The 27,723-nt window shown below is 39.8% G+C and overlaps 1 long non-coding RNA gene across 1 annotated transcript in view; it reads left to right on the top strand.

The window, feature by feature from the left end:
• LOC136792154 (uncharacterized) overlaps positions 1-3,613 on the top strand; it is a 41,638-nt gene extending 38,025 nt beyond the window's left edge. The window contains exons 3-4 of the long non-coding RNA XR_010835538.1: positions 2,199-2,291; positions 3,472-3,613. This is a non-coding gene — a long non-coding RNA (uncharacterized lncRNA). The remainder of the gene's footprint in view (positions 1-2,198; positions 2,292-3,471) is intronic.
• The last annotated feature ends 24,110 nt before the right edge of the window (positions 3,614-27,723 follow it).

The following is a 27,723-nucleotide window of genomic DNA, read 5'->3' as shown; positions in this document are numbered from 1 at the left end:
TAACATTTTACCCTTAAATATTTTAGCATGCATAACCTGAGAATATAAACCTATGGTTATTTCAAAAAGTTTTCATGAATTTCCAAGTGATTATGCTTTTTTGTTGTGTAGTTTTTTTGTGGTTGATGATATCATTTTACATCTTATGTATGTAGGTGTGAACATGTATTTTATTATTCTTGAGTAAATACCTAGGAGTGGAATTGCTGGATCTAGTGAAAAGTGTATGTTTAACTTTACAAAAAGTCACCACACTTTTTTAAAGATTAACTATCATTTTTGCATTCCCATAATCAATGTTGGAGAATTTCAGTTGCTCTGTATCCACAAGAACACTTGATTTTGCCAATCTTTTGCATTTTAACCATTCTAATGTGTTTGTAGTGATGTTGCATTATGAGAATTTTTCTTATGACTAAACATGTTGAATTTTTTCATATTGCATTTATACACCATTTTGGGGGTGTATGGTGTCTATTTAAATATTTTGCCCAGGGCTTCCCTGGTGGCGCAGTGGTTGAGAATCCGCCTGCCGATGCAGGGGTCACGGGTTCATGCCCTGGTCCGGGAGGATCCCACATGCCGCGGAGCGACTGAGCCCGTGAGCCATGGCCGCTAGGCCTGCGCGTCCGGAGCCTGTGCTCCGCAACGGGAGAGGCCACAGCAGTGAGAGGCCCGCATACCACAAAAAAAAAAAAAAAAAAAAAATATTTTGCCCATTAAAAAAATAAACTTTTAATTTTAGAACAGTTTTAGATTTACAGAAAAATTGCAAAGATTGTACCAAGAGTTCCCATATGCTCTGTACCCAGTTTCCTCTATTATTAACATCTTACATTAGCATGGTATCATTTGTTACTATGAATGAATCAATATTTATACATTATTATTAATGAATGTATGTATATTATTCATATTTCCTTAGGTTTTACCTAATATCCTTTTTCTGTTTCAGAATCAGATCTAGGATATCAGATTACATTAATCATTATGTCCTTTAGGCTCTTCTTGACTATGACAGTTTCTTAGACTTTCCTTGTTTTTGATGACCTTAATAATTTTGAGGAGTATTCATTAGGTATTTTGTAGAATGTGGAATGCCTCTCCATTGGGATTTGTCTTATATTTTTCTTTTGATTAGACTGGGGTTATGGTTTTGGGTAGGAATACTGCAGAGGTAAAGTGCCATTTTTATCACAATGTAACAAGGATACATACTATCAACATGACATCACTGTTGATGTTGACCTTAACAACCTGGCTGAGGTGATGTTTGTCAGGTTTCTTATATTTTTTTCTCAAAATGTGTTTTGTATTTTTCATTTTTATACATTTCCAAAATAATAGCTGACCATAATACTCCCAACCTCATTATTTCTTTCTCAAAAGTGTCCTTCAGTATAAACATGACAGTTCAGCTAATTTAGTCTTCGACGCTCTCCAACTTCCTTTTCCTCTAACAAGTCTAACAAGCTGTAACAGCGACCACAACACAGTGTGTGCCCTCAAGAAACTTGTTGTTCAGGGAGTGACTAGAGAAGTAAAGAAATCATTGCAATGCTATGGGACTGACATGTGCTATAATAGAGGAAATGTGGGGATGCTGTGGAGGATGCCATGTCTCATTGAGTATCAAGAGGAGGCTTTATGGAGGAAATTATTTCTAGGCAGAGACCTGAATGAGAAGGAATTAGCCAGATAAAGCTGGAGAGAGGATGAGGAAGAGTTCCAGTTAGAGAAAGTGGCTTCTACAGACCAGTAAGCTACATAGACCATTGTGTGTATTGGATATTCAGGTAGTTTATGAGGATTAAAGGCCAAGGCAAACTGACCAGTGACAGTATTGGCTGGAGAGTGAGGAGAGTCCAGAATGCAAATACTTTACAAATCACATTAAAGAGTTTAAACCAGCAGGGGTGGGGGATAGGAGGAGGGCAGTACTGTCTCCACTCCCCCGCAATTTATAGGATTTCTTGCTTCTAATGTAATCATGACCAAGCATTTAAAAGTTGAACTAATGTCGCTTATGTTAATTATTTTTATTTCCTCTTTCTATTAAAGTTAGAGTGTTAGATTAAAATTATTTTAAAATGGTGTATATAGATAGGTTACTTTCTCTATGAGTTTCCTTTCAGGATAGTAAGGGGGGATAGTAAATTTGATGAAAATTATGTGTTATATAAAATTTTTCCCAATAGGTTGAGAGCCACTGGTGTAGACCATGCTGACGACAATGAAGAGTCCCTGAAAGGGTTTAAGTAGTGGAATGACATGATCAGATGTACATTTGGGTAAGATCATTCTGGCTATAATGTGGAGAACAGATTGGAAGGGGCCATCTTGGGAAAATGTAGGCCAGTGGGATGGCTATTGTGGTAATCCAGGTGAGAGATGATGGTGGCCTGAAATAAGGTATTAGTCATGGAGATAGAAAGAACATGATGATGTTTTCCCCTGGATTCTCTAAAGGGTTAGCTTTACTTTTGCCATTATATTTGCTTTCAAGACCAAAAGAATATTTGAAATTTCAGGCACCTTAAAAACTAATGGGGAAATACTTTGCAGCAGAGATATTCCCCAAATTTCTTGAATCATATCAATAGTGTAATAATTTGGAGTCAGACTCTGGTTAAGAAGTCTGAGTCTTCACTGTGACATTGAATAACCTTAGACTTGGGCAAATTGTTTAACTTCTCTAGGCCTCAGTTTCTTCATCAGCAAAATGGAGATATTAATTATGCCTGCCATGTTGTAATTCCATGAGCATCAGTATTCACTTCACCTACTTATTAGACCAGCCCTGACTCTAGCTAAAAAGAATTTCAGAGGCAAACTGCATAGTTATCTTTCAAGCAGTTTTATTGGACTTAACTATCTACATGGTCACATTTTTGTTCCGTATTGGAAGAAATTTTAGACAATTCTAAGATTGGAATGGCTGACCATGATTAGCAGCCATGAAATAGTGAAACTTGTCTGTCGGCACCAGGCTTTAACCCGATGCCAGATGTTTCCCCTTTATAATTTGCTATCATCCTTTGGGGCCATGCAGAAGTATCTTCTAAGGACTTGTAAAGGAGGAAATAAAACTGCCTTCTGAGAATAAACTGTAGGATCATGGCAGAAAAACATATAATTACCTGAAAGAGACACACTTGGGCCAGCTCTCAATAAAACGTCAATAACCTAATTGAAGATATTTTAATATATCTAAAGATATCAGTCAATAAAGGATTGATTAGCCTTCAATCTCTAGATTTTAAAAAAATACACAGGCAAAACTGTCAGTACCCATCCAAACTCAGATTAGGAAAGGAAATCTTAGCTTGCATGTTTCTGGTTCTGATTAGAGGTGGATGTAGGGATGGATTATTGAGGACTTTGATTCTTTTTGTAATATAATCTCAACTGAGATTGATGCTGTAGTAGGTATTGTAAGTTGTCATTATTTCTGTTCTTCTTTTTCCTTAGGAATAGGACCCTTTATTTTTCAATGAGCACAAAGTCACCCAGAATAAGGACCATACTTCCAGCTTCCTTTGAAACTAGGTGTGGCTATATGACCAATTGTTTGTCTATGGGATGCAAGCTGACGTGGTGTGTGCAACTTTCAGTAAGTTTCCATAAGAAAAGAGCATACTTTCCTTTACCTTTTCCTTCTTCCTCCTGGTTAGAATGTGTATGTGATGGCTGGAGGTTAAGCAGCTACCTTGAACCATGAAGTTGAAACCTTGTGTTGAGTATAGCAGAGCAACAAGGTAGAGGGAGCCTGGGAAACTGGTCATGGTGGATCTGCTATATCAGTCTTGGACTGTTTAATCTGGACTTTATTTTTATGAGAGATCATAACTTGTTCAAGCATACTTTGTTCAAGCTACTTATATTGATATTTGGGGATTTCTACTACTCACAGCTGAATCTAATCTTAACTAAAACAGATGCCTCAGAGTCAGTATTATTTTCCTTTTGCTGAATGAATTACCACAACCTAATGGCTTAAAATAATACATACTTATTCAATTATAATTCTGCAGGTCAGGAATCTAAAATGAGTCTCACTAAGCTAAAATCAAAGTGACAGCAGTGCTGCATTCCTTCTTGGAGACTTCAAGGGGAAATCCATTTCCTTGCCTTTGTAAGCTTCTTGAAGCTGCCTGTATTCTTTGGTTCATAGCCCCCTCCTGGCATCACCCCAATCTCTCGTTTCCATAGTCACATCTCTTCCTACTGCCTTTGACCTTCTTTTCTCTCTCTCATAAGGGTGCTTGCAATTATACTGGGCCTACCTCAATAATCAAGGATACTCCTCCCATCACAAGATCCTTCATGTAATCACACCTGCAAAATCATTTTGCTGTGTAAGGTAACATATTCACAGGTTCTGAGTATTAGGATGTAAACATCTTTGGGGGGGGCCCAAAGATGTCTACATCCTGTTCTGTCTGCCACAGTCTTTTAGTCTAATTCCATATGTTTACCTGTCTTTATTCTTATTACTGAGCAACATTTTGATTATGATTTGACTTCCCACTTAGGCTATCCCTAGGGAGAAAATATACAGATCATACTGTCACTTAGGTTTCTGTCCCTATGCAGAGATTTCTCATGACAAATTAGTAAAGTACCTTCTGAGTATGAATTGTCTCTCTTTGCCTTGACTTCAAGGAGAAAATGAGAGCATTCTAATTATCCAATGAGAACATTCTGGTCCATGTGAGAGTTTAATTTCTCACTGCAAATGTATAAACTGGCATTTGGATGTCTACCTCTATCTCTTGTGCGTGAGTCAACCTCTTGGGGCCTGTACCCAGGACACTGCCAGGAGTGTTTCTGGGTCAGATCCTGAAAACTGGCCAGATCTAATTGTGGTGCTTCAATGAATCCTGCCCAGCTCCTGCTGCCTTCCCTGGATGACCCCTTGACCACTTCCCTTTAATGTCCTTCTCCACTGATTTCTAGATCATTCAGTTAAAAGGAGTTAGTCAAAGGTGTGTGAAGTAATGTTGTCCTTGTATAACGTTTCTTAATATAGAAAAAATATTAGAAAATATTTTAATGGACATTTGGTTTGTTTTATTTTTTAAAAAATACTATTAGCTAGTATTTCTGACAATGTAACAATAAATAAAACATACTTTTAGTTAACTAATAAAATAAATGAATAAAGCATATGGAAAAATTGAAATTCATTAAACAAATGAATTCTAATGTAACATTTTAAAGTAAAACGGTTATCAGTGATCATATCAGTAGATAAGATATTGTAAATACCAATCAACTATAAGAAACTTGAAGATTCTTTCAAGAATATTAATGTGACTTAGAACTAGCAGATTCTTTTCACCCAGTGCATCAGATTGGGATAAACATTTCCCAAGAGTGTAACAATCTCTAAAACTTTCTCTCCTACACAGTGAAATAACTATAATTTAATATTCAATGTTAGCAACACCTTTGCTTACATAATAAAGAAATTAAAGAGTAAAGTAGGAAAAACAGGCTGGATTTATTGAGACAACTCCAGATCATCACTTCCTGGAAGGTGGGAGGACAGAGTTATTCTTATCTCTGAGCCTCCTGATTTAAACATTTGCTCTGTGTCCTTGGCCTGGAATGCCCTTCTTGTTGGTCTAGTAAACAGTTCTTCAGTCTCCAAGATTCACATTAAATATTACCTTCTCTGTGAAGGTTTCCTTGTGTCTAAGGGGAAATTGACCCTTCCCATCTTTGGTGCTACCACTATATACTCTGTACTTTTGGCGGATATGTGTATATATACATATAATTTAGTTTACTTAATATAGTACTTACTATAATACTATACTAGGCATTCTTCCAAGCACAGCATAAATATTCAGTAATTTAATCCCCATAACAGTCCCATGAGGTATATTATCTATCTATCTATTCAATATCTATCTATCTATCTATCATTACATATATATATATATATGATTTACTATAAGGAATTGGCTCATGTGATTATGGAGGCTGAGGAGGGGGCCCATAGGGGGGCTGAGAAGTCCCAGGATCTGCAGTTGGCAAGCCGGAGACCTAGCAAAGCCAGTAGTGTGGTTCCAGTCCTAGTCTGAAAGCCAGCATAATGTTTGACCAAATGTCTGGGCACCCCATGGCTGAGTCAAGTTGACACATAAAGTGAGCCATCACAGACACGTAAACAGAGAAGGGCTTGGGGCTTCCCTGGTGGTCCAGTGGGTAAGTCTCTGTGCTCCCAATGCAGGACCGAGGTTTGATCCTTGGTCAGGGAACTAGATCCCGCACGCATGCCGCAACTAAGAAGTCCGTAAGCTGCAATGAAGATCCTGCGTGTCGCAACAAAGACCTAGTGCAACCAAAATAAATAAATAAATGTTAAAAGAAAAAAAAACAGCGAAGGGCTCAATGAGAAGGTGACATCTGAGGGAAGGAGGTGAGTGAGTGAGTCGTGTCTTGGAGAAGAACATCCAGGATCAGCAAGTACAAGGGTCTTGAGGTGCCTGTAAGTTTTAAGGAACGACAAAGCGTAGAGAGAGTCCTACTAGAATGGAACAGGCAAGGGAGAAGGAAGCAAGGGATGAAGCTGGAGAAGCAGTGGGCCGGGGCAGAGAATGAAGGGCTTTATAGGAATTTTAGGAGTTGAGCTTTTACTAAAAATGTCATTGGAAGGTTTTTGAGCAGAAGGGTGACCCTCTCTGATTTATGTTTTAGCAGCATCACTCTGACTTGTGTGTTGAGAAGAGCCTGAATCGTGTCAAAGGTGGAAGATGGGCTAGTTGGGAGGCTCCTGCAGTAATTTAGGTGAGAGACAGTGGTAGTGATAGTGGAAGTGATGAGAAGTGGTCAGATTCTGGACATATGTTGATGGTTAAGCTGACAAGTAAGATGTGGGGAATGAGAGGAAGAAGAGCATTACGGATGACTTTCAGGTTTTGGTTTGAGCAACTGGGGAAAAGTGGAAGAGGCACAGGGTTTGGCAGTAGGGAGGTAGCAAGAGGAGGTCAGGAGTTCAGTTTTGGACTTGCTAAATTGAGATGTCTATTAGTCATCCAAGTGGAGATTTAAGGAGGCAGTTGGATATGTGAGTCTGGAGTTCAGGGGAGAAATGCAGGCTGGACACAACATATATTGGATCATATTTAAGACCATAAGACTAGATGAAATCATGAAATAAGCAAGTGAAGAAAATAAAGAGAAGAGGTCCAAGGACTGAGTTTTGGAATACTCCAAGTTTTGGAGGTCAGAGACTTGAAGAGAACCCAACAAAGAAGACTGAGGAGGAACCAGAGATATAAGCGGAAGACCAGCCATAGTAAAGAAGCCCAGGACTTGGGCACTGATGCAGGTGGTGGGTGTTTGTGGGAGCTCTCTTCTGACTCATTCTATTTCCTCAGTGAAATAGGAAGCAAGGTCATCAACAGAGAATGAAAATGGGTGGTGAGTAGGTGCTTGAGGTTTGAGGACAGAGGTAAAGGTATGAAATACCACCTGAGAGAGAGGGATAATAAAAGGATTCAGGAAATATAGTATGATTGCTGGCAGGATTAAGGGCCAACTCAAGGTTTATGATCATAAATTTAAAGTGGGATCTCTGCATGGTTTGGTTCTTCACCAGGCACATTTAGCTGCACAGGTATAAGCATGGACTACAGGGAGCATTGCCTGTAACAAGGATCATTGTTTAGTCAAGTGAGCTTCTCAGAGTGTCAGAAGGGGCAAGAGAGCTAAGGGTACATGAAACGTATTGTAAGTGAAATTAAGCTGGGAAAGGAAACGAATGTATGCATGCATGAATGACTGGTTTCCTTAGTTGGAACACACATTTTTCTCTCCCATGGTTTGATTCAAACTCACTTTCTTCTTAATAGCCCATGTAAGAACTATACCGCCCAGAAACCATGCTTGTGGTTAAACATTCTCTTGGATGAGCATAATCTGAGAGGGGCAAATGTTATATCATGGGTCATGGTGAAGAGGGATTTTGCTGTTTAAGTTTTCCCTTAGGTTGTTTAGAATTTTTCTTCCATTCAAATATTAGCTTGTTCTGGCAGCAAAACACTAAACTCTGGTAAATGCTAGAGGGTGACTCACAGAAGGTTCCACAGACATTCAATTTTTTTTCCCCTTTTTCTTTTTGGCCATATCTCAGTATCTTTCTAAGTGTCTGGTGAATGATATTTGGATTGATCCTAATTAGGGGTGTATGTCAAGGGGCATGAGGGTGAAGGGACTCTTATTCCCTTTGGGTCCCTGTTTGGCTTCAATTTTGTATTCAGCAGGCAGAGAGACAGCCTTTGTTTACAATGCAGAGTCTTCTTTAATCCAAGGTAAGTGTCAGAGAGGACCAAGAAACAAGGTACAAGGCCAACCAACGTATTACATCGACACACCCACCAATTCCACCTCCCTAAGTTCTAAATATGGCACAAAATAAATGCTCTTTCTACTTCACTCTACATAACCATCAGTCTATACATAGCATGGCCACTCCCTAACCAAAGCATCATCACTCTTCGTGGTCAGAGACCTTGGTGAATGTGGCATGTGTGTGTGTGTACTATTTTAAAACTGCTGTCCTAAAAATAGTTGTGTACAAATAGAAAATGCATGCTTGTTGAGTTCAGGCTTGTTAAGCCCTGGATCGCTTAGCCTGGGAGTATGGCAAGTATATCTTGTTCTATTACTTAGAACCTAACCAAGGGAGAATCCAATGGAATCCAGTACAGAGGCACTCCTACTTAGACCAGTGGTTTTCAACAGGGGCAGTACCACCTTTTAGGATGTGTTATAGGAAATGTGGGTGCATTTTTAGTTATTACAGTGATTGAAGACATGCTAACTGGTATTTGGTGGCTGAGGGCCAGGATTGACAGATGTTTGGAACAGTTCCATAGAACATAGAAATTGTCCTGCCCAACTATCAAATGTCCTTTAAGGCATTGATGTGGGTGAAAAACCTATTTATAATTATCTGAACATAACCCTAACTCTAATTTTTTATTTCTCTTTTATATCACACTTGGAGCATTATGTTAATTTTTAAAAGTTTTTTTTTTTTTTTCCTGTGTGTTGGTAGGTTATATCATCTATGAATTCCCTTTCAGGACAATGAAGGGATATTTCATTATAAAAAGGGGATAGTGGTTCTGATACAATTGAGAACTACTCTTCTAGATATTTTCTTGTGCTTTATTCTTTCCATGCAGAATTTATAAGTTATCTATAATCTCATTCAGCTTTATCCATGAGAGGTACGGAGGCACCAATTTCAGGAGCCCATATTCAAGTCCTAAAGTATGAAGTCTCAGGTGGAGGCTGCCTGTGATTCCTCCCTTCTTACCGCGTATTAGGAAGAAAGAAAGATAGGAATAGTCAAAATTTCTTGTAGAGGGACTTCCCTGGTGGTGCAGTGGTTAAGAATCCGCCTGCCAATGCAGCGGACACGGGTTCAAGCCCTGGTCTGAGAAGATCCCACATGCCGCGGCGGAACTAAGCCTGTGCACCACAACCACTGAGCCTGTGCTCTGGAGCTCGCGAACCACAACTACTGAAGCCCGCATGCCACACTACTGACGTCTGCGTGCCTAGAGCCCATGCTCCGCAACAAGAGAAACCACCGCAATGAGAAGCCCGCGCACTGCAACAAAGAGTAGCCCCCTCTCATCGCAACTAGAGAAAGCCCACACACAGCAATGAAGACCCAACACAGCCAAAAATAAATGAATAAAAATAAATTAATTAATTTTAAAAAATTCTTGTAGAAAAAGAAATCACAGTAAAAAGTTGTGTGAGGATGGGGTAGTCTGGGGCTAGGCATCAGGTTAGGTGGAAAGCCCCACCAGGGGCAGAGATTATGCCTTCTCTGTCTTCTAGTCCTCAGGCTCCAAACGCTCCTCCACCACAGATATCCACACACAACCTGTTCCTTTCCCTAGAAATGTAACTTGCATGTCCCAATTACTCTATAAACTCTGCAAAGAGATTTCCTTTGTTCTCAAGATATGTGTTGGATGGTAAAAGGTTTACACTAAAACATGCCATCCACCAAGCTCCAGACATTCCACTTGAATGAAGGTGCCAAGTGAAAGGTTTGGAAAGATCTTCAAAAGGAGATCCAGAGAGGCAAAGAGCTCATTAATCAAGACCCTACAATTACGAGGATCTGAGGCCTTTTCCCATCCTTAGGGTGAAGCAGCTGCAAATAATCACAGTGGGAAGGAGCAGTACATGACACTGTGATATATGCTTAAAATTGCAATGGAAATGGCTAAGTTATTTATTTTTTAAAAGAGGGAAGCAGACTAATTAAAAAGGAGGTGTTAGCTATGGAGAACAGTATGGAGGTTCCTTAAAAAACTACAAATAGAACTACCATATGATCCAGCAATCCCACTACTGGGCATATACCCTAAGAAAACCATAATTCAAAAAGACACATGTACCACAATGTTCATTGCAGCTCTATTTACAATAGCCAGGACATGAAAGCAGCCTAAATGTCCATCAACAGATGAATGGATCAAGAAGATGTGGCACATGTATACAATGGAATATTACCTAGCCATAAAAAGAAACAAAATTGAGTTATCTGTAGTGAGGTGGATGGACCTAGAGTCTGTCATACAGAGTGAAGTAAGTCAGAAAGAGAAAAACAAATACCGTATGCTATGGAATCTAAAAAATATGGTTCTGATGAACCTAGGGGTAGGACAGGAATAAACATGCAGACATAGAGAATTGATTGATGACATGGGGGTGAGGGGAAGGGGAAGATAGGATGAAGTGAGAGAGTAGCATTGACATATATACACTACCAAGTGTAAAATTGATAGCTAGTGGGAAGCAGCCGCATAGCACAGGGAGATCAGCTCAGTGCTTTGTGACCACCTACAGGAGTGGGATAGGGAGGGTGGGAGGGAGGGGATATGGGGATATATGTGTGCATATAGCTGATTCACTTTGTTATACAGTAGAAACTAACACAACATTGTAAAGCAACTATACTCCAATAAAGATGTAAAATTTTAAAAAATTTTTTTTAAGGGAGGTGTTAGGGACCAACCAAAGAGAAGGTTGATATTCAAAACTCATAAAATTATGGGATACTTTCTGCTGTTGAGCATAATGTGAAATCTCAGCAAATAAAAGGATTGACAGAGAAATAAATGTTTGTCTCAAGACTGGACATGTGTCTCTTAGGAATCCATTCAGGACCTGCAGGACCTCTTACAGTGGAGTTGTGGGTTGGACAAAATATTTGCTGAATTTGGTTGAGGCATGGGGGTGAAGGACATGGTGGAGGGAAGTGATATGATTAAGAGCACTGCCAACTCATGGGTATATAACATGTGAAATCATACAGGGCCCTATGCTTATTAATAAGTTTTGAACAGGGCTCCCCACATTTTCATTTTGTACTGGGCTTTTCAAATTATGTAACTAGTCCTGATCAAAAGAGTGAACATCTGAATCAGAGAGATCTGGGTTCAAATCCAAGCTCTACCACTGGCTAAGAGTATGATCTTGGGCAACTTATTTAACCTCTCTTCATCTGTAAAATAGGAACCATCATAGTATCTACCTCATAGGACTGTTCTGATGACTACAAGAAACAACATAACAGTATTTAGTAAATATTATTAATGCTCTTATTAATGAGAAAAATTTAGATGACATGGCAAAGGCACCAAGACACCAGCCATTGCTGGAGTAGACTGTTTTCTAAACTCATTTTTGCTAACGTGTTTATGCTCTGGATGTGTGTCACCATCCTTGTGGCAAGACAGGCTAATATAACTTTCTTAATTGCAGGCTTCACCGACACATTTTATGCCAGAACCGAAGGAGAGTAGGTGTTATTTCAAATCTGTGAATCATCACATGCACTCACGCATCACATATTTCTTATAGATTTAAAAGTGTTGAACTCTAACCAAGATAATGGAGACATAATTTTAGAATGTAGAAAGATGCCCATATAAAGGCAACTTGCTATTGAGAATACTCCCTTCTCTGCGTGGGCCTGCCTAGTCATTTTATTTGCTATATGGTTATTTAAGGCTGTATTCCCAAACAAAGAATGTGCAAATCAAAAAACTCACCAGGCCCATTTTGCTAGGACTACATACTAATGATCACCTTGTCATGATTAAACTGATTGTATTGTATTAGAAGATGGTTTGGGCTAAGTGAGGAATGAAATGTGGAAATAAGGCTGAGTGGAAGCATTTTCTTCCATTTTAACTGAATACCCCCTATTAGTTCCTTGCTCATTACCATAATTAAAAGTAGTCTTTGGCAGTCTTTTTAAAATTATTTCTGAAGTTGAGAATAAATTTTTTAAATGTGAAATGGATTTCTTAAAAAAGGTTTTAATATATTAAATATGTCATGACCATTCTACTTAGTGGATATACCTCAGCTACCATACCATGATAAGGAACTCTCCCCCAAAGAGTTGAGTCATAGTTCTAGAAGAAAACTCTTCAACTGTTAGGAAGACAAAATTGCCCCTGTGATGTGGGAAGTGAGTTCTTTCTTTCTAACCAAAGCTAGTTCCATAGTTGCAAGTGAAGGAAAAATTGGACTTCCACCTTTCTACACACTTTAACCTTGGGGTTCACCCCATCACTAAAGATAATCTGATAAATACAGTGTCGTAGATTTAGGAATGACTCTCCTTTATTTCATTTCATTTCGTTTTGTTTCATTTCATTTTATTTTTTGGCCACGTGCCTCACAGCTTTCAGGAGTTTAGTTCCCCGACCGGGGATTGAACCCATGCCCTTGGCAGTGAACGTGTGGAGTCCTAACCACTGGACCAGCAGGGAATTCCCTCTCCCTAATTTTATATCTCGCTTAAAAAAAAACTTTTTATTGTGGTAAAACCTATATAACATAAAATTTACCATTGCAACCATTTTTAAGTGTACAGTTCAGTGGCATTAAGTATATTCATATATCTTGCTTTTCTTTTAAAGAGGTCTTCAGCTTAAATCTGCAAAGTTGTTGCCAAATCTCTGTAGATAATTAGTGTAGACCCTGACAAGGAAGTGACAGACTTGCCTATGACGTTTTCAGGGAGTACACCTTTGTGGTTTATGAGAGAGTGCCCCATACCAGGCAAGGGTGGGTGTACCTCAAGGCTCAGCAGGAAGCAAGAGGGAAACTGGACAGAGGTTTTCTGGGATTCTGCATGTGTCAATCTCTGTCCTGGGATAGGTTCGAAATAATGAGCTGACTAGTGCTATCCCCAGTCCTCTGTAAATCCTTCCAACAAACTTCAAGATTGCCTCCCCTCCTCAGACACTTACCTTAATCAATTGTTTCTTTCTCTTCCCTGTAGTTTTATTCTTTACCTCTATTGACTTTCTATCCACATGTAAACTAGCTAAGTGTTTTCCATTTTAATACAACATAGAAACCAAACCAACCAAACAAAACTCTCTCTTGTCAAAATCTTCCCTTGTTAACCCCACATTCTTTTTGTTTGTTTGTTCTTTTCAATATAGTTAAAAGTTTTCTTTCAAAGCTATATAAGCCAACATGGACATGGTTTAAAGCATCAAATCATTTTCTAAGGCCTTTGACAACAAACAACAGTCCCTGCCCCTCTGCTGCTTCTTACTCCTGAGGAGCAACCAGTTTCCACTATTAAAGATATATTTCTTAAAAAATTCATCTCCACATCTCAGAATAACATGCTTGTAGAGATTTTTCCATCTTTGGCCATCGGGAACTCTTTCAGATTGGTTCCAGTGTCCGTTTTGTTGTCTGAGCACTTCCTTTCTTTCTGGCACTATACTTATTTTTCTCCAGGCTCATGTTATATCTTTCCTGCCTGCACCCTAGAATTAGCCATGACTCTAAGGAGCCCTGGTTCCTTCTATTGGAAAATGGTTTTTATTTATTTATTTATTTGCGGTACGCGGGCCTCTCACTGTTGTGGCCTTTCCCGTTGCGGAGCACAGGCTCCGGACGCGCAGGCTCAGTGGCCATGGCTCACGGGCCCAGCCGCTCCGCGGCATGTGGGATCTTCCCGGACCGGGGCACGAACCCGTGTACCCTGCATCGGCAGGCGGATTCTCAACCACTGCGCCACCAGGGAAGCCCTGGAAAATGGTTTTTAGAAACCAAGATCTGGGCACAGGTGTGCTCACTGCTATTGGGGGAACACTGCTTCCTGGCTTTCTCAGTGGACAAAGCTAGGAAACTTATGCACGTATACCCATGTATACACAGATTATAATTATCTATTCCTCTACTATCTATCCAAAGTATATAAATTAAACATGTTATTTATACTGATGTCCCCAACTCTAACTTAGTATTGCAGGGTTTAGTCTAGCTTCTCCCTTGTTTATTTGTAACTTTTTCCTCCAACTTTGAGGAACCTGTTTCCTATTATCTATTATTTATCATTTGTTCAACCCTAGTATAGATGTAAAGTACTTTCAGAATTCTTAACCTGTAACACTGAAAGTAACTAATTTACAGACTAGAGCATTTATATACAGTTCTTTTTATCTTTATCTTTATAGTATCTAGTCAAGATACCGTTTTCCAAAGTTACTTTAAGTCAGCTCCTTCCCCACCCTTCAAAAATTCTGTCATGCTTTTGTGATACAGTTGATTCATTCTCATAGTCTGCATTGCATTCTGTGATCCTCTAACATCCTAGTTAATTTTTAAAATTTGCATACATTAAAGTCCATACTTGGTACAGTTCTATGGGTTTTGAAAAATGCATAGAGTCATATATATACACCATGCCAGGGCCATACAGAACAATCCCATCACTCTAAAAATTGCCTAATCTTTCATTCAACTTTTGATTGCTGTTATCAGATTGCTTTAAAGAGCTGTGCAATACTGTATCTTCCACTGGAGGGCTTCACTGGCTCACAATTATGAGCTACCCTCAGCAGGGGCTGTAGAGAGATTTCTGATATATCCAACTGTAAATGGCTAGAGGGGCAGGTTAGAAGATCAGAGTTATTGGGGAGTTGATGGAAGCAGGTGGCACATGGGGACAAGTTAAATTCTAGGGGAAAGCAGAGAGAGCAATTAACTGGGCAGGTCTGATTGTATGGAGGGCTTCAGCCAGAGGGAGAAAGTGCTCATTATTAATTCATTGCTTGTCAGCTCCCTTCATTGACTAACCTGTTTAAATGGGTCTGGGCCCTGTAAATATTTTTCCTTTGGCATCTGGCCCAATATATTGTCAGTAGGGGACGCTGGAGAGAGACATTGAAGGAGAAAGAGAGGTTTTCCTTCTTGGTTCTGATGGCTTGGTAGCCTCAAGAGCATGCTTTCTTTTTCCCTGCTCAGCTCAGTGCTAAGGTCCTGTAGTGTGTAACTTTTTTTTTTTTTTTTTTTTTTTTTTAGTGTGTAACTTTTGCTGTATGTTTTTTTCAGCTCTTGTGATAAACAGCAGCAGTGTGGCTGGGAGCTCCAGACAGCATAACCTTCACCCCAGCCCAGGTTGCTGCTCTGCATGGGCATGCTGGGACTCAGGCTGGCTGTCTAGTGAGCAAGATGCTCAATCTTTGTCCTGTTCAGTGGGTCAGAGCTGCTCTGTTCCAAGCCATATGCAGAGGTGCGCTAGGTTCCTATAGAGGGAGGCTTCTCTAGGTCCCGGTCCCAGAAATGCCCACAGTGGCAACCCAGCTCCCTCTGTGTACCCACCCATTAGCTTCATCTCATCTGTGCCCCATAGAATTGTTTACTGTGGCTGTCCTGACATGGACTCTGAACATCCCAGGCCTCACACCTGCAGTGGCCATCTGACTCATCTGCCCCCTGACTCTCTCTGCACCTCTTTCCCTCTGCACACACAGCCTGCCAATGAGCTCTGGCTGACCTGTGTCCAGAGGGTTGTTTCTGCTTTCCTGGCAACTCTGGGCCATGTCTGGCCTAGGCAACTTCTCTGCATCAAGTGGGCTTTAACCATACCTTCTTCAGCAAATTTTGAAGTTTGATCTCCTCCAGGTTCCTCTTTTTTAGTTCTTTCCCTCAGTTCTTCAGCACCCTTTAGAGCTCTCATTCTATCTTTATAGTTACTCTCCTATCATTGCTCAATAATTCTTTACAGTGAGCTCCCCCTGTTTAAATTACTCTGTGGTTTCTGCTCTTGATTTGACTGTGGCTAATTAAAGTCTACTCTCACAGGGAGAGGGCAGAGGTGTTCTTGCTCTTTTACTAAATCTCATTTCAAGAAAGAGAAGAAAGCAATTTCCTGTCAGGAAACTTGGTGATGATACTGGCCCAGGCTCTCTAAGTAGAGGATCAAGTCAATATAGAAACCCTAACCAGTAACTCAGGCCCCAGACCTTAGATCCTAGCTCGTAGCTCAAGGTTGAGTTCTGAGAAAGGGAGTTGCCTATATGACGAAGGGACTACTACTGAGTGTATGTTATAACCTGGAACTGGTAAAGGTTCAAAATGTTTGTTAGACTTTTGCCTACAGTGGAATAAGATCAATTATTCTGGGAACAGTATACTGAGATGTAAATTCAGCTTCTTTACTTTGAGCTTGGCACTTAAAAATGGCATAGTAGCCACATAGTTTCTAGATTAGGCATGTATTAACTTAAAAAAAAAAAGTTTCTTCTTTGCTTCTTTCTAATTCCTGCCAACAATGCATTTCTAAGTTTCTCTTTTAAAGAAAATTTCCTGGGTCTGAAAAGGAAGTTTGAAGTTCTTAAGAAATTCTGCTGACAGACTGATCTTACTTTAAATTTCTTGAATGTTCTATTTCTCTTATTCAGCAGATAATGTGTCTGTTTTGTTTCTGGATTTTACTTGGCTATGGTTTGAAGAGTCTTCTTAACATAACTACTATTTCTTTTTTTTTGAGCAAGAAACTTCCTTTTAATGACAAAACTCAAAAATAAGCACACAACACTTTCCTTTACATACCATTGGTCACAATCTAGTCACATGATCACACTTAGGGTGTCCTGGTGCTCAGCGAAAACTTGAGCATTCCATTACTAAAAGGAAGAAGTGGAGAATTGATTAGCATTAGCTTTAGACACAATGCTATGTTGTTTCACTAAGCAATTGAGTGGGAGGGGTTGGTGGTGTTGGGTGGAATTGGTGAGGTTAGAAAGGTAGCCTGGGTTAGAATATAAAGGAGGCTGTTTTGCAGGTTAAGGAATTCTGGCTTCCTTTGGGGGTGGTGGAGGGGTCATTGTTTTCATCAGACGTGTACTTGTCTGATGGAGTTAATTTTTTAAAAAGAGCCCTCTGTTGACAGCAAGGAGTTGGGTTGATCAGGAAGGACTGGAGATTAGGTGAGCAGGTGGCTGACTTTTGCTGGTATCCAGCTGAGAGCCAGTGGGGACCTGACCTGGGGCATTGGCATTGGAGACGGAGATGAAATGACTAATTCAAGATATGTTTAATCAGTATTGATATGAGAGTTCAGGAAAGTGTTGAGGATGACAGTCCAGTTTCAAGCTAGACTCCTGGGTTTTGTATTCAGAGGTCCAGGACACTGTGGAACTCTTCCAGCTCAGCCTAGAGGCAGTTTCTACACAAGAGAATGTATAACAGTACTATCTGTTAACCACGCTCTAATTAAAGCGTGAAGCTGAGGTCCTCAAATGTTTCTTAAAGATTTCCTTGGTTAGCTCTGCCACATCTATAAATCTCTGATGATTATATCTGTAGCAGTTTTGATCATAAAACAAGGTGTATAAACAAGGTGAGATGATTGTTCACATACCTAAAGAAAGAAGAAACAAATAACTCATCTGAATACAGGAGACTTTTGTTTAAAGGATTTGACATCTCTACCATTGTTTTTCTTTCTTTCTTTTAAAATAAATTTATTTATTTTATTTTTACCTTCGTTGGGTCTTTGTTGTTGTGCGTGGGCTTTCTCTAGTTGTGGTGAGTGGGGGCTACTCTTTGTTGCAGTGTGTGGGCTTATTGCAGTGCTTTCTCTTGTTGCAGAGCACAGTCTCTAGGCACACAGGCTCAGTAGTTGTGGCACATGGGCTTAGTTGCTCTGCAGCGTGTGGGATCTTCCCAGACCAGGGATCGAACCCATGTCCCCTGCACTGGCAGGTGGTTTCTTAACCACTGTGCCACCAGGGAAGTCCTCCCATTGTTTTTCTATATGTGTCCTCATAGTAATCTATTGAGGCAGAAATTCTCTAGAGATAAGAAAACCAAGCTAAGTAAATTAGGGAAAGAAATTGTTAGTGTTAGCACTCAGACTAGAAGAAGTCAAGTAGAAAAAGAGTGGCACAAACTAAAATTGAACATGTATTCTACAGCATGTATTGTGAGATGCACACAGGCTTATAATGTAGATATAGTACCCTCAGGATATAGTACCATATATATATAATATAGATATTATTATTTCTCTCACTTTCTAGACATAGAAACTGAAGCTCAAGGGAGTTAAGTGAGTTACCTAAATCTGATTCCAAAATGTGTGCTCTTTTTGATTAACGTAATTGAACTCAAGAGAGAAATCCATTTGGCAATGTTCTTCAGGGAACAGGAAAAAGAGTTGGCCTTCTACCAGCTTGACCACAAAATGAGCCCCTCCTTTGAAAAGGATTAATGTATTATTAGATAGTGGAACCAACATATTAGTAGAGAGTTCCACTGGTTGAACTAGTCATCTGTAAATCTGATAGGCAGCAAAGAAGACATCACTACTCATGGCCTGGTGACATGGGCAATGCTTCTGAGTTCTTTACCCATGGTCAAGGATACCCTTCAAATAAAATCATACATTCTCTTCACAGGTTTGTCAACATCAGTAGAACAGTTTAGGTTTGATCATATCCATTAGCAAGGGCATATGTTCACTGAGTTTAACAGAAGCATAATTGCCTGTACTACTTACATTTTTATTTCTCTTGTTAAAAAAAAAATTTCCAAGAATATGCAGTTGAATTCTAGATGGATAAATGAGTATTGAATGGACCCTCACTGTATTCTTTGATTGAATGGTGTCTCTCCCTGTGTTTTTAATGATGTGTACTTCCAGTGACACATTTTGGATTTTCTGGGACAGTTTTTGGTTTCAAGTTATTTATTATTTTCCTCCCAAAGCATTTCTGCTTATCTGGGTCTAGATTTTTTATTCAAAAAATAGTAAGTATGTTGCATGTTGTGCCCGAAGGCATTTTAGTTGCCATCTGTCACCTGTACTTTATTTTCTACTATATTACCTGTTGATTCCTACATTAAGAATACATGGGAGTGGGACTTCCCTGGTGGCGCAGTGGTTAAGAATCCGCCTGCCAATGGAGGGGACAATGGGTTGAGCCCTGGTCCAGGAAGATCCCAATGCCGCAGAACAACTAAGCCCGTGTGCCGCAACTACTGAGCCTGCGCTCTAGAGTCTGCGAGCCACAACTACTGAAGCCTGTGCACCTCAACTACTGAAGCCCACGTGCCTAGAGCCTGTGCTCCACAACAAAGAGAAGCCACCAAATGAGAATCCCGCACACCGCAACAAAGAGTAGCCCCCGCTCACCACAACTAGAGAAAGCCCGTGCACAGCAACGAAGACCCAACGCAGCCAAAATATAAATAAATAAATTTATTTTTTTAAAAAAAGAGTACACGGAGTAGTGTCTGACACATAATTTAACAAAACCTTCCTTACATTGAAAAATTAATTCCATTTATAAAATTAAATGGATATTATAGCAATTATCCAAATAATTTAGGTAAAGTTGCATTCTAGTATATCCCTCTTGTCCCCTCAATATATGGGTTGCCAGGAAAGGCATATGAACTTCAAACTTGAACCATAAACTACACTACTTGATTAATTGATTTCATGAGACAACTAAGCAATCTGACCCTTGGGGTTTCCTGGTGTTGAAATTTTTCTTACTCTTCTTACATTTGGTTTTCCAACTATACATCTCATATATTATTTTCCAGCTACAAATCCATACAGTATCAGAGTTTGTTTCTTTGCCAAGTCATAATCATGAGTGAAGAACCATGGACGGAGAACATTTTATTTGCTCCTCAACTGCTTTCTTAAAATCACCAGTTTGCTACAGTGAGTCTTCAACATAAACACTAAATTTTAATGAATATGTCAACTTTATAGTTCCTCAGAAGGCTTTGGTATATAAAATTATCCTCACTATGGCAGAATTTATCAGTTAGAAACATTCTGGTGAGAATACCCTTGTAAAATTTGGGGTTTTTTTTTTTGGCAGTGCTGCGTGGTTTATGGGAGCTTAGTTCCCTGACCAGGGATTGAACCCAGACCCCAGCAGTGAAAGTGCCGAGTCCTAACCACTGGACCACCAGGGAATTCCCTAGAATATTTTTTAAAATTAAAAAAAAGAATATTGAGTCTATTTTTTTTTTTTTTTTTTTGTGGTACGCGGGCCTCTCACTGTTGTGGCTTCTCCCGTTGCGGAGCACAGGCTCCGGACGCACAGGCCTGGCGGCCATGGCTCACGGGCTTAGTTGCTCCGCGGCATGTGGGATCCTCCCGGACCAGGGCACGAACCCGTGTCTCCTGCATCGGCAGGCGGATTCTCAACCACTGCGCCACCAGGGAAGCCCGAGTCTATGTTTGATTAATTCAATTCTATGATAGTTATTTACTGTCACATAGTCTTCAGAAAAATACATTTTATTATGCTAAAAGTGTATGTACTCTAGATTGTTAATAGGTTCTGAATTTATAAACTTCTTTATTGTAATACATGTATATTTGTTGTTAGCAAAAATATGCACAATACTGTTGTTTATAGAACACTGAATGTTTGGCAATTTTTAAGGTGAAATGTAGGAATTACATAAATTAGAAGTTAGAGCAGAGAAGACCCTAAATGATGAAATGCAGTCATGACCTTAGAGGAGATTGAGGGAGAACCAGGCTAAGGCAAAGCAGAGTAAGGGAGGCTTTCATTTGGTTATCAAATGCCATGCAGAAGTGATGTAGTAAATATGAAGAATAAATGAACATTCCGAGAACAAATATTTTTAAATCATATTTCATGCTTTGGGATAGTCACCACACACAGGAACTAGAAGAGAATGTTTTTTTATCCACTGTAATTCAAATATTGAATTACTTCAATATTTGAAGTAATTCAAATATTAAATATTTCAATATTTGAAGTGTTTCAAATACAATCTTTGAAAATTCAAATATTGGTTGCTGAGGGAGACCGGACATATGGAGCAATGAGCTTTTTTTAAATTCAGCAAATGTTGGATCTCCAAAGAGAATTTGAACCAAGTAGAGTGTAGGCATTAATGCATGGTACAAGCTAAAATATGAATAATCTCTGGATTTATTCTCATTGGTTCTTTTCTTGGGGAGCAGTATAAATATTTTAAAAATCAAAATTATACAAAATGTTAAATAATACTACAAAGCTTATATTAAAAGATTTAAAAAGCAGTGCTTTCTCTTTCCCTTTAGCTGAGGCTTTTAAATCTTTGGCAGTTTTTCCTGATATAATATGCCTATAGCTATACTGCTGTTTCTTTCTTTTTTCTTTTTTCATTTTTTTGCTGTACGCGGACCTCTCACTGTTGTGGCCTCTCCCGCTGCGGAGCACAGGCTCCGGACCGCGCAGGCTCAGCGGCCATGGCTCATGGGCCCAGCCGCTCCGGGGCATGTGGGATCCTCCCGGACCAGGGCATGAACCTGTGTCCCCTGCATCGGCAGGCGGACTCTCAACCACTGCGCCACCAGGAAAGCCCATATACTGCTGTTTCTTGATTTATAAATTTTAGACTTTATTAATGCCACACCCGCATATACTTCCTTTTCCCTATCCTCTTAATATAATCCTAATCTAATTTCTAGTTAATTCAGTATTTAGTATTTACATTATTATGTAAGTGTTGGTCATTAGTAAGCCAATTAAGCGTACTTTCATTACTTTTCCGTCATTGTACAGCTGTTCGTTTTCTTTGGCATTAAGAACTGCCTGGTTTTTCATCTTACCAGTTTTCTGTTACTCTAACCAAATGTTTAATTAGACTTTCAGAAGCTTATCAACACTACATTTACCATTTCAGATAGTCTATTGATTATCTCTGTCCTCCTGCTCCTGTCTGGATTGGTTGCTACCTGGATTTTCATCCCAGGACCGAAGTTCCTCTAGTGGTTTTATGTATGACATTCCTTGTTTCCCAACTTTCATGTTTTCTTCTTTCTTGTTAGGTCCCTCATTTTACTGGGACCCATCTTCAGTAGTTTTCTGAGAAAGGGTGCACAGATGTCCTCCCATATTTACCCTCATAGTTGATTGTTACTTAATTCTAGGATGAAAATATCTTCTGCTCCGAACCAGAAAGGCTTTGCTTCATTGTTTTGTGAACTCCATTGCTGTCAAGAAGTTTGATGCCTATTCTCATTACTGATACGTTTTATGTAATTATCTCCTCCCCCAATCCCTTAGAAGTTTTAAGTTTTTTCTTAGTACAGTAAGTCCCCTACATACAAACCTTCAAGTTGCAAACTTTCAAAGATACGAACGTGCATTTGCATGTCCAATCATGTAAGTTAGTTCATGTGTCTGGCGTACACTGGTATGTGCATGCATCCTCTACAAATGGTTGTGCTTTTGTGTACTTCACAGAGTACAGTAGTACAGTATTTTTATTTCAAGCCCAGGAGGCCCAGAAGCAAGTCTAAAAACAGCAGTGATGTAGCTGGTACTTGCTAAGAAGTACTAAGCGATAACGATGGAAACAAAAGTGAACATAATTGAGAGCGGAGCAAGGCAAAAAGATGGTAGATGTCACTCATTCTTATAACATGAATTGTTCAACCATCGGCATGCTTCTAATGAACAAGGACAAGAGCATGGAACATGTGAAGTCTGCTGTGCTAATGATGTTGATAATAATATCGAAAAAATGTGGAAAAGTGATGGAGGAGATAGAGAAATTTCTCAGTGTGTGGATGCAGGATCAGCATCCGAGTCAAGTCCTGCTCAGCTTAATGCTGATTAAAGAGAAAGCTAAAAGCCTTTATGAAGACTTGAAGAAGAAACACGGCGAAGAATCAGAGGGTGCATCTTTTAATGCCAGCCATGGCTGGTTTCATCAGTTCAAGGCTAGAGCCAACCTTCACAATGTAAAAGTAAGTGGCAAGGCAGTGAGTACAGATACAGTAGCTGCCTGGGAATTTCCGGAAACACTTTGAGAAATTATTGATGAAGGCATGTATTTACCCGAGCAGGTTTTTAATGTGGATGAGACAGGACTGTACTGGAGGAGGATGCCAGACCAAAGTTATATCAGTAAGGAGAAGAACTTGATGCCAGGCTATAAAGCAGCAAAGGATAGGCTAACTCTGTAGTTTCGTGGCAATGCTTCTGGCGATATGAAGCTGAAGCCTCAGTTTACCATTCAGAGAAACAAGAGCCCTTAGAAACATAGCCAAGAGCTCTCTTCCTGTTATGTGGAAAGTAACCCCAAAGCCGGGGTTACACAGGCCATTTTCCAGGACTGGTTTTTCCACCACTTTATGCCGGAGGTAGAGAAATATTGCTTGGAGAAGGACATCCCATTCAACATTTTTTGCTGCTCGACAGTGCTCCGGGCCACCCCCATTCATGGACAGCTTTCATCCCAATGTCAAAATAGTGCACCTGCCACCAAATACTACGTCGCTCATGTAACCTATGGACTAGGGAGTTATAGCGACTTTCAAGAAATATTTACATCACACTTTTCGTCAGGCAGTAAAGGTGAGTGACGAATCAGGAACAACCTTGTGACAATTTTGGAAGGACTGTAATATCTACAAGGCCATAAAAACATTGACTCTGCTTGGCATGAGGTTACAGTCATCACCATGAATGGGGTTTGGAAGAACCTTTGCCTGAAGTTTGTTCACGATTTTTGTGGATTTGAGAAGGTGGATGAGGAGTCCAAAAAGGTCTTCAGCAACTTAGTGACCCTCAGCAAGAAGCTGGGGCTAGATCTGCAAGAGGATGGCTTTATTGAACTCCATGTTTTGTAACATGAGGAGCTTACTAATGAAGACCTGATGGAATTGGAGGCCCAGAGAATGGACAAAAAGAGTGAAGAAGAAGAAGAAGTAACTGAAGAACCAAAGAGAGTCACAATACAGGAAATGGCAAGGGGATTTTCTTTATTTGAGGAGGCACTGTTAGTCTTTGAGGCCCAGGACCCGAATGTGGAACGGTACATGAAGGTTGCAGCAGCCGTTCAGAATGCAATCCACTGCTACCGTGTCATCTATGATGGGTAAAAAAGAGCTACTACCCGACATCACTGGATCATTTTTTCAAGAGGGTAGATAGAATTGAATCCAGCAAGGAACCAGAACCTGTGCCATCAACGTCAGGTGTGAGTGAAATTGCAGCTTGCTTTCCATCTCCCATTGCTGACAATCCTTCAGCTCTACCATCTCCCACCTTCTCTCCCTCCTCCAGTCAGTAACGCTTCTTGCCTGCTCACTCAGTGCCAGCCCCTGTATGCCAGCTGTTGTACTGTACTACTGTACTTTTCAAGGTACTGTACTGTAAGATTAAAAATGTTTTCTTTATTTTTTGTTTGTTTTTTATGTATTATTTGTGTGAAAAGTATTATAAACCTATTACAATACAGCTCTATATAGCCGATTGTGTTAGTAGGGTACCTAGGCTAACGAACAAACTGGACTTACAAAGGTGCACTTGGAATGGAACTCATTCGTATGTAGGGGACTTACTGTATCCTGAAATTTCATTCTGTGACTTGGTGTCTTTTTTTATTCATTAGGCTGGCATTTAGTGGGGCTTTTAGATCTGAGATTGCATGTCTAAATTGCATGTTTTTTAGTCCTTGGATATTTTCTTTGATTTATTTCCTGATTTCTTTCCATCCTTTTTTCTTTCTTTTTTTTTTTTTTCTGTTTTCTCTTTCAGGAAATCCTATCAGTCAGATGTTGGACATTCTGTAATGATTCTTTAAGTGTCTTATTTTTCCCCTCTTATTGTCCATCTTTTTATCTTTTGATTTTACTTTTTAAATTTATTTTTTACTAGATCTTTATTGAAGTATAATTGCTTCACAATATTGTGTTAGTTTCTGTTGCACAACAAATCGAATCAGTCGTATGCATACACATGTCTCCATACCCCTCCCTCCTGAGCCTCCCTCCCATTCTCCCTATCCCACCCCTCTAGGTCATCGCAAAGCATTGAGGAGATCTCCCTGTGCTATGCTGCTGCTTCCCAGCAGCCAACTATTTTACATTTGGTAGTGTATATATGTTGATGCTACTCTCACTTTGCCCCAGCTTCACCCTAGCTTCACCCTCCCACTCCATGTCCTCAAGTCCACTTTCTATGCCTACCTCTTATTTATTTATTTATTTATGGCTGCATTGGGTCTTCATTGCTACATGCAGGCTTTCTTTAGTTGTGGTGAGCCGGGGCTTCTCTACTTTGTGGTGCGTGGGCTTCTCATTGCGGTGGCTTCTTTTGTGTGGAGCATGGGCCCTTGAGTGCGTGGGCTTCAGTAGTTGTGGCACGCAGTATCAGTAGTTGTGGCTCATAGGGTCTAGAGCGCAGGCTCAGTAGTTGTGGCTCATGGGCTTAGTTGCTCCGTGGCATGTGGTATCTTCCCGGACCATGGCTCGAACCCACGTCCCCTGCATTGGCAGGCGGATCCTTAACCACTGTGCCACCAAGGAAGTCCCATATGTCTACCTCTTTATCCCTGCCCTGCAACTAGGCCCATCAGTACCTTTTTATTTTTTTTTTAGATTCCATATATATGCATTAGCATACTGTATTTGTTTTTCTCTTTCTCACTTACTTCACTCTGTATGACAGTCTCTAGGTCCATCCACCTCACTACAAATAACTCAGTTTCGTTTCTTTTTATGGCTGAGTAATATTCCATTGTATATATGTGCCACATCTTTTTCTTCTTTTTTTAATCTTCTTGATCCATTCATCTGTCAATTGATATTTAGGTTGGTTCCATGTCCTGGCTATTGTAAATAGTGCTGCAATGCACACTGTGGTACATGACTCTTTTTGAATTATGGTTTTCTCAGAGTATATGCCCAGTAGTGGGATTGCTAGGTCATATGGTAGTTCTATTTTTAGTTTTTTAAGGAACCTCCATACTGTTTTCCATAGTGGTTCTATCAATTTACATTCCCACCAACAGTGCAGGAAGGTTCCCTTTTCTCCACACCCTCTCCAGAATTTATTGTTTGTAGATTTTTCTTTTAATTTTTATTTATTTATTTTTGGCTGTGTTGGGTCTTCGTTTCTGTGTGAGGGCTTTCTCTAGTTGTGGCGAGCGGGGGCCACTCTTCATTGCAGTGCGTAGGCCTCTCACTGTCGCGGCCTTTCTTGTTGTGGAGCACAGGCTGCAGATGCGCAGGCTCAGTAGTTGTGGCTCACGGGCCCAGTTGCTCTGTGGCATGTGGGATCTTCCCAGACCAGGGCTCGAACCCGTGTCCCCTGCATTGGCAGGCAGATTCTCAACTACTGCGCCACCAGGGAAGCCCTGTAGATTTTTTGATGATGGCCATTCTGACCAGTGTGAGGTGATACCTCATTGTAGTTTTGATTTGCGTTTCTCTAATGATTAGTGATGTTGAGCATCCTTTCATGTGTTTGTTGGCAATCTACATATCTCCTTTGGAGAAATGTCTGTTTAGGTCTTCTGCCCATTTTTTGACTAGGTTGCTTGTTTTTTTTGATATTGAGCTCCATGAGCTGTTTGTATATTTTGGAGATTAATCCTTTGTCTGTTGTTTCATTTGCAAATATTTTATCCCATTCTGAGGGTTGTCTTTCAATCTTGTTTACAGTTTCCTTTGCTGTGCCAAAGCTTTTAAGTTTAATTAAGTTCCATTTGTTTATTTTTGTTTTTATTTCTGTTACTCTAGGAGGTGGGTCAAAAAAGATATTGCTGTGGTTTATGTCAAAGAGTGTTTTCCTCTAAGAGTTTTATAGTGTCCAGTCTTACATTTAGGTCTTTAATCCATTTGGAGTTTATTTTTGTGTACGGTGTTAGGTAGTTTTCTAATTTCATTCTTTTACATGTAGCTGTCCAGTTTTCCCAGCACCACTTATTGAAGAGGCTGTCTTTTCTCTATTGTATGTTCTTGCCTCCTTTGTCTTAAATTAGGTGCCCATATGTGTGTAGGTTTATCTCTGGGCTTTCTATCCTGTTCCATTGATCTATATTTCTGTTTTTGTACCAGTACAAAACATTGATCTATATTTGATTGATCTATATTTCTGTTTTTGTACCAGTACCATACTGTCTTGATTACTGTAGCTTTGTGGTATAGTTTGAAGTCAAGGATCCTGATTCTTCCAACTCCGTTTTTCTTTCTCAAGATTGCTTTGGCTATTCGGGGTCTTTTGTGTTTCCATATGAATTGTAAAATTTTTTGTTCTAATTCTGTGAAGAATGCCATTGGTAGTTTGATAGGATTGCATTGAATCTGTAGATTGCTTTGGGTAGTATAGTCATTTTCACAATATTGATTCTTCCAATCCAAGAACATGGTTATTTCTCCATCTGTTTAGGTCATCTTTGATTTCTTTCATCAGTGTTTTATAGTTTTCTGAGTACAAGTCTTTCGCCTCCTTAGGCAGGTTTATTCCTAGGGTAAATGGGAGTGTTTCTTTAATTTCTCTTTCTGATTTTTTGTTGTTGGTGTATAGGAATGCCAGAGATTTCTGTGCATTAATTTTGTATCCTGCAACCTTAGCAAAT

Source organism: Kogia breviceps, chromosome 11 (genome assembly GCF_026419965.1).
Source record: "Kogia breviceps isolate mKogBre1 chromosome 11, mKogBre1 haplotype 1, whole genome shotgun sequence".
Classification (NCBI taxonomy): Eukaryota; Metazoa; Chordata; class Mammalia; order Artiodactyla; family Physeteridae; genus Kogia; species Kogia breviceps.
The sequence above is the reverse complement of the archived record's forward strand: the minus strand, read 5'-3'. Positions and strand labels throughout refer to the sequence as shown.